The 7,402-nt window shown below is 34.8% G+C and overlaps 1 long non-coding RNA gene across 1 annotated transcript; it reads left to right on the forward strand.

The window, feature by feature from the left end:
* Positions 1 to 765: 765 nt before the first annotated feature.
* On the forward strand, positions 766 to 1,918 carry LOC141703596 (uncharacterized). Its single transcript, XR_012567609.1, has 3 exons — positions 766 to 864; positions 1,017 to 1,083; positions 1,875 to 1,918. It is a non-coding gene; the product is annotated as an uncharacterized LOC141703596 (long non-coding RNA).
* The last annotated feature ends 5,484 nt before the right edge of the window (positions 1,919 to 7,402 follow it).

Consider the following 7,402-nt stretch of genomic DNA (forward strand, 5'->3'; position numbering starts at 1 on the left):
CCGGTCTAGTGAGCCTAAGATACTGCAAGCTGCCAACTAAAGCACGATACTTGGTAGGGTCTGGAAGCATCTTACCTGTCTTTGTTAAATGAGGATGAGTTGCCAAAGGAGTCGCAACTGATTTCGCCCCGTGTAATAACCCCAAAATTTTGAACTTTTTGTAACCCTTATGAATAGTGTTTTTGCTGATTATGCTGAATAAGAAAACTTTTCATGTCACACTATGTAAGGGTTCTTCTATTATTTTTCTAAGATCTTATTAGTACTCTACATGGTATATAAGTGTATGTAAAGATCGTCAGAATCCAGATTCGAACACTTTGATTTTTCCCAAAATCCACCAGATACCAAAAGAATTGAGTATAAGGTAACAGGATAAAATGATTTAAATTCAAGGATTTTAAGAGAGGATCATAAAAGGAATATAATGTATTGAGAAAGGTTAAGGAAACCCAAGTAATAAGATCCCGGGTATGATCCCTCAAACGATAAACGAGAACGAAAGTTAAGCGAACCGTATAACAGATCAGCGGTCATTAGCCAAGTAATTAGGAGTTAATCAAAGAGGTTAATGATGATGATGTCACCACACCAACAAGAAGAGGACAAGTGTGGGAAGATGACATAGGAAAATGACATAAGCATGACCAAAGGGAAGGAAGTGTTGGTTGATTATAAACCACACAAAATTTACCATGGTTAAAAGGTAATTTAGCAAAACAAAAGGCAAAACAACCAACAAAACAATTCATAACACAAAAACACAAAGTTGACCTTCATTTCCAACAAGAAGCTCTCGGCCTTTATCCATTTCAAAGGAAGAAAAAACTCAAATCCAAGTTCCAAGCTTTGTTAATTAGTGAGGTAATTATCTAAGGTTCCTTGTAGATAGATATAGATATCCTATAAGTCTAAGCTTCAAATTCCTTCACAATCTCTTCCTAAAATTCATGGAAGAAGAGAGTGAATAGTGTTTTTCAAGAACATTGAAATTTTAATCTTGTGTTTTTGTTTAGATAAAGCTTTAGTAAGGATTTTCCAAGGTTGTTTCAAGCTCATTAGTAACTCCTACTCACAAGAAAGGTATAATCTCTTAACCTAGCATTATTATTGAATTTTAAGAGCTTATTATGAGTAGTATAGTTCATGAGAGGCATGATTATTGAATGTTTAGAGATTAGTTAGTTTTGTAATGTTTTTGGAGTTGTAAATCTTGATGATTAGCTAATGAACTTAAGTAAGCTCTTAGTTGATGATTGAGAAGTAGTATAAATTGGAAATATTGAGTTGTTGGGGCTGTTGTAGTAAAGAATGGATGAATTTTGGTTGTAGTGGTGATTGTGGGTTGAATTGTGAATTGATTGGAATGATTTAAATTTGGTAATCGCGTAAATATAGCCGTCGTAATGCCCGATTTACTTTAGACTGCTTTTGTTCTTAACATCAGGACCCGTGAACTCACTGTTAGGTTTTGACCATTACCATGATTAGATAGTTCATGTTACGAGCTTCGTTTTGATATGTGGTTCGCTTGAATCCGATGTACTGTTTAGGAGAAACGACTGTTTTAAGTAACGGCGTTTCGCGACCGAACCCTTACCCCTCGCCTTACTTTAAAACCTTGGTTAAGGCCCTTAAATGACTAATTGGAGTATAAAACAATTATGGAAAGTGTATTAGGAAGTTGGTAGGGTACTCGCGAAAGAATCACCTTAAAACCCTTAATGGTTAATTTATTAAAAATGGTGGAGCCGAGGGTACTCGAGCGACTTAAGTGAATCGTTAAGCGCAAAAGCGAACGTTAGGGTCTAATTGGTTAAAGTATAGATTCATAAGCGACTTTGGTTTAATTCCAACTTATATGTTGTTTATAGGTTACCAGACTCGTCCCAGGCCTTTTATCACCCCCAGTCGCTCATGCAAGTTTTCTACCTGTTATACTGTTGTTGTGATGTATATATGTATATGCATTATCTTGTGATAGATGCATGATGGTTAATTAGCAAATCTTGCGATATATTGAAGCATGCTGATATGGGATATATGCATGTCTGTTTCGTAATCTTGATATCTATCTGTTGATTCCAATGCTTATAGTTGCATAATACCTATGCTAGAGATAAGCAGTAATTGCGTATACCCTTAGTATAGGGGACCCAAAGGTGAACATTTTCTAAAACCGGGAGTCGATGTTCCCGAGTATATTATATATATTTATATATATATAGATATAGTTTTCAAAACTATTAATCGAATAAGGTTTATTCGATAACTTTATTTTTATTAATGAATATTATTTTGAATATTCATTCGAGAGCTTATGACTACGTTTATTCTATTTAATGAATATTATTTTGAATATTCATTCGAGGACTTATGACTCCATTTATTTTATTTAATGAATATTATTTTTGAATATTCATTCGAGGACTTATGACTCCGCTTATTTACTAAATAATATTCTTTATTTTATTAAAGAATAATGTTTCGATAATCAAACTTATTTTCGATTATTCAAATAAAGATCATACTTTCGTATAAGTATATCTTTGGTTATTCATTATTCATTTCAAGTATGAGTTTTAAAACTCCTACCTCGATTATTTTTATAAGGATCACCTTTATGGGAATATTATTTAAATAATAATATTAAGATACTTTCTAACATATCGGGACTGATTTATTTTATTAAATCAGCGTTACTCTAAACATTCTTTAAAATATTTTCGAGTCTTCAAAATGATTTTAAAAAGTTAGGGCGAATCCCAAAACTCATTTTTATATTTAAGATCCTCCTTTCGAAGGGGATTTAAATACTCGCTCAAAACCTGAGGGATCCGGCTCTGTGGTTTGTTTTATATTCGCAACAAGGTTGCTGTTTTGATAAAAGAGTTTTTGATTACTTACCCAACACTCGGGAAGTAAAATTCTTAGAACAAGTTAATCCATTAACAGGCACCGCCTGAGAAATATCGGTGAGTTTTCCTTTCCAACTAGATACGACTTCTTGGTGGAGTCGTATCAACAAGTTTCTACTTGGGGAAAGGGGGGACAAGCTTTACGTTTCAGAGTCATGGATTTCATCTGAACTAGGAGTGGCGTAAGTGGTCGAGTGGCGCCGGCCCAGCCTTATTATATTGGCCCAAATGGCCTGGAAGTTCCGCTAAGACGGTCCATTCCTTAGGAGTCCAGTGTTAGGCTGACAAGTAAATCCGACAGGTTCTCCTCTACATGTAGAAAATGGCGGGGTTGCACTACTGCGACTGATCATCGTAAGTGGTCTTCCTGGCGCGGCAAACTTCCGTAATGAGTTCATCATCCAGTTGGATATTTCTGCAACACTACCCGGAGCATTTCGATCGAAAGGCTACGAATGGGTGGTTGCCGAAGCATTGACAGGGTCAAACAGTTATAATGGTGTTTCCATCGAATGAAGTATCTCGTAACTTCATTTTCTTTAAAATATATTTCAAAGATTGAATCTATTCAAGTCTTAACTTGTGGTCTCATCTATGGGACGAACTTTTGAAACTTATTATACTTTAAACAGTGGTAGTTCAAGTAGTTTTCTAAAAATGGTATAAGTATAGTGAAGTAATTGGTAACTTCATCTTCCCTTAAGCTTATATCCAGTAAGTAATTACCTTACACTTGATAAAGGATTCTAGTAAGTTATCCATTTAGATACTTGCATTATTGTTTACACTATATATTATCTTGCGAGCTGTAATGCTCACTCTTGCTTCATTTCTTCATCACACAACAACAGTTAGGAAAGATGGTCAGACTCAAGCAGACCCAGCGCAAGCGCGTGGGAAGCATCCCGCGTCTTCCCGTTGATATCGTAGATGCTATAGCTGCAGAGGTAGATCTATTTGTAGATCAGGCATTCTGCTTTTGGGAATCAATTATGTATAATTATAACTTGTGGCAGATAATGCCAATTAACTGTAAACTTATCAAGTAATCATTTTAGGTTGTAATAACTTTTAAATTGTGGATTCAAGGACTTGTACTTATTTCAATTTCATCTCTGAGACTATAACGTGTCGTGGTGTGTGTTAGTATGGTGTCACAACATGAGGTTATTTATTATTAATTAAGTTAAGTGATATTGTGGAAAGAAAGACCGTGACGACCCGGATCCCCGACCCCGGATCTGGGGGTGTTACACCCCGTCCATGTTAGCCGTGTATAAAATGTCAGATATATACTTCTTCCGACTTAAAGATAGACCATTAGGATGGGGAAGAACTTCGACTCCCGGAAAATAAGAAAGGTTTTCCAAGTCTTTAAGAGAAAATCTGGGGGAGATAGTAGCAATAAATTCATCCAGAATTAAATGATGTTGAGTTGCTAGTAACAATGAGATCATCTACGTATACTAGTACATAGAGGACTGATCCATTCACGCGTAAAGTGAACAAGGATGAATCTGAAATTGTGTTTCTGAAACCAGAATCAAGTAAAAATTTACGCAATTCTTTATACCATGCTCTCGAAGCTTGTATGAGCCCATACAATGCTTTATTTAATTTACATACAAAATTTGGATGAATGGAGTCATTGTAGCCAGGAGGTTGAGCAATATACACTTCATCTGTCAAAGTAGCTTGTAAAAATGCATTATTAATGTCAAGTTGGCATAAAGGCCAACCTTGACTGATTTTAAGAGAGACAATGAGGCGTACCGTTGCTGGTTTAACTACAGGGCTGAACATTTCATTGTAGTTGATGCCCGGTCGTTGATGAAATCCACGAGCTACAAGCCGTGCTTTGTGTTGTTTAATTGTACCGTTGGGATTTCTTTTTATACGAAACACCCATTTACACTTAATAACATTTTTGGAGATGGAGGGAGGTACAAGATCCCAAGTTTTGTTTTGAATAAGGTATGCATATTCTTCATCCATAGCTTTTCTCCAAACTGGGCTCTTAAGAGCTTGAGCGACAGTTTTAGGTATTGTTTCGGTATCCATCATTCCAGCTACAAGGTTCAACATATTTATAGGCTTTCTGATGTTATTTCGTAGCCTGGTGGTCATAAAATGAGATGGAGGTGGTGCGGTGGAGGTGGTGGAGAAGTTGTATGTGAAGATACTACATAATTTGATCCATTTGAGGAGGATGAGGAGGAGGAGGAGGAGGAAGGGTTGGTGGAAGATGAGGGAGTATGTGTAGCTGTTGGAGTGGTCGTTGGTGAGGATAAAGGAGACCTAGAGGCATCAGAGGATGGGGTGGAAGATTGAGTATGTCCGAGTGAAAGTGGGATGTTTAGAGAAGATATATTTGGTGTATTATCATGAGGAGGCATGACATCTGTTTGTGTAGAAATAGGTATAGAAAGTGGATACTATTCTTCAATGAGTTTTTCTACAGAATTTGAGGAAGATGCCAGATCTGAATGTGGGAATTTATGTTCCACAAATTGAACATGTCTTGAGGTGTATATGTTGTGAGTTTTAGGATAAAGACAGTAGTAAGCACTTTGAGTTGAGGAGTAGCCGATAAAAATGCATGGCATAGAATCCAAATCTAATTTATGATTAGTGTAAGGTTTCATCCATGGATAACATAAACACCCGAAACTTTATAATTCTGATAATTTGGAATTTTTTAAAGAGCTTGAGGTAAGGATAATCATTGTTTAAAGTTGAGTTGGGAAGACGATTAATAAGATAAACAACTGTAGAACATGCATGTGTCCAGTATTCTAATGGCATTGAGGCATGATTAAGAAGAGTTAAACATGTTTCTACAATATATCTATGTCGTCTCTCAGAATATCCATTATGTTGAGGAGTGTGAGGAGGAGTAGTGAAGCGTGATATGCCAGGAATACTTAAATATTATTTAAGAGCTTCATACTCACCACCATTATCCGAGTATAAGGTAATTAGTGGTAGTTTAAAGTATCTTTCTACTAGGGCTTTGTATCTTATGAAGACATCTTTTGTATTTAACTTTCATTTTAATGGGTAAAACTAAATATACTTAGTATAATGGTCGACAAAGATTACATAATATTTGTAACCATCATGAGAATAAATCAGAGAAGTCTATAAATCCGTGTAGATATATTATAAAGGAGCTGTATAGAAGAAATTAAAAAGGGAAGTTGGTGACTTTTATTGCAAGCACAAGTATTACAATCTAAAGTTGAAATGCAAGAAACATTTAAATTATTTTCAGAAATAAGCTGCTTGAAGACTTAAGAGACTAATGCCCTAATTTATGATGCCAATCAAGTGATGAACTGGAAGTGGTGCTTACGAAAACCTGAGGAATAATTGATTGAATTTCATATATCCCATGAAGGGTTTCGAGCACATAAACGCAACGGAAACAGTAATTAAAAACGTGAAAAATTAGAATTTTCGAAACTCACCGCAGGATCTATGCAAAAAATAGATATTTAATTCATAGATCATATTATTTACCTTAAGAAGCTTTACACATTGGTTGACTAATAGAGATCCAAAGCTTGTTCAATCACCACGCATCCCGCTCTCGCGATCTACGCTCTATCGGTATCCACATGAATGCTTGAACGCAAGGATTGAATGTGTACTAGTACAAACTCGTTTCTTCTTGCTCTCTCCATCTTCTCCCTTGGTGGCTAGGGTTTTAGTAAAAGTCTTTTGCACACCAAAAATCAGCCACGAAAGAGATATTATATAGAGAGTAGAAAAATGAATTATAACTCCTAACTAATTAGGAGTTATTATTAATTCAAAATTTCTATTTGTATTATAATTAAGTCTCACTTAATTATTTAACAAATAAATTTCATAATTAATATTAGTAAATTTGAATATCATTATTTATCTAATTAATTAAGTCAAACTTAATTAATATTAGAAATAATTCAAATTACTTTAATTTAATTTAAATCCAATTTTAATTAAATAATCCTTCAAGCATTCTTTGTGTGTGATCCTATAAGTTAATATTACTTTGGCAACGAATTTTAAATCTAATTTAAAATCATAAATAATAAGCGGCATCTAGTAATACATCTTTGCTACCCAAGTAATAATAATTAAATCGGTGATCGATTAAACCTTTCGTAAATAATGTACTATGTAATATAATCCCTTTAACCAAATATTATAGATTGAACTAGAGGCATGTAATGTATCATCCTCATCATAATTTTACCCAAGTTTCCTTGATCAATGAGTAGATTATCAATATCAAATCAACATTTGAGCGTGGTCACGCATTTCATAGTCCAACTCACACAAGAGGCCAATAATATCACTCCTAAAATAGGAGGGTTCAATCCCATCTAGATCATTCATATTTCTCATACGATTCATAATATACCCAATGTCCACTTTTATCAGTACCCGGTCAAGGAAAACTTTTAATGGAATCAATTTATATTAATTCTCATATA

The sequence above is a fragment of the Apium graveolens genome, unplaced genomic scaffold, assembly GCF_009905375.1.
Source record: "Apium graveolens cultivar Ventura unplaced genomic scaffold, ASM990537v1 ctg6819, whole genome shotgun sequence".
In the NCBI taxonomy this organism is placed as follows: domain Eukaryota; kingdom Viridiplantae; phylum Streptophyta; class Magnoliopsida; order Apiales; family Apiaceae; genus Apium; species Apium graveolens.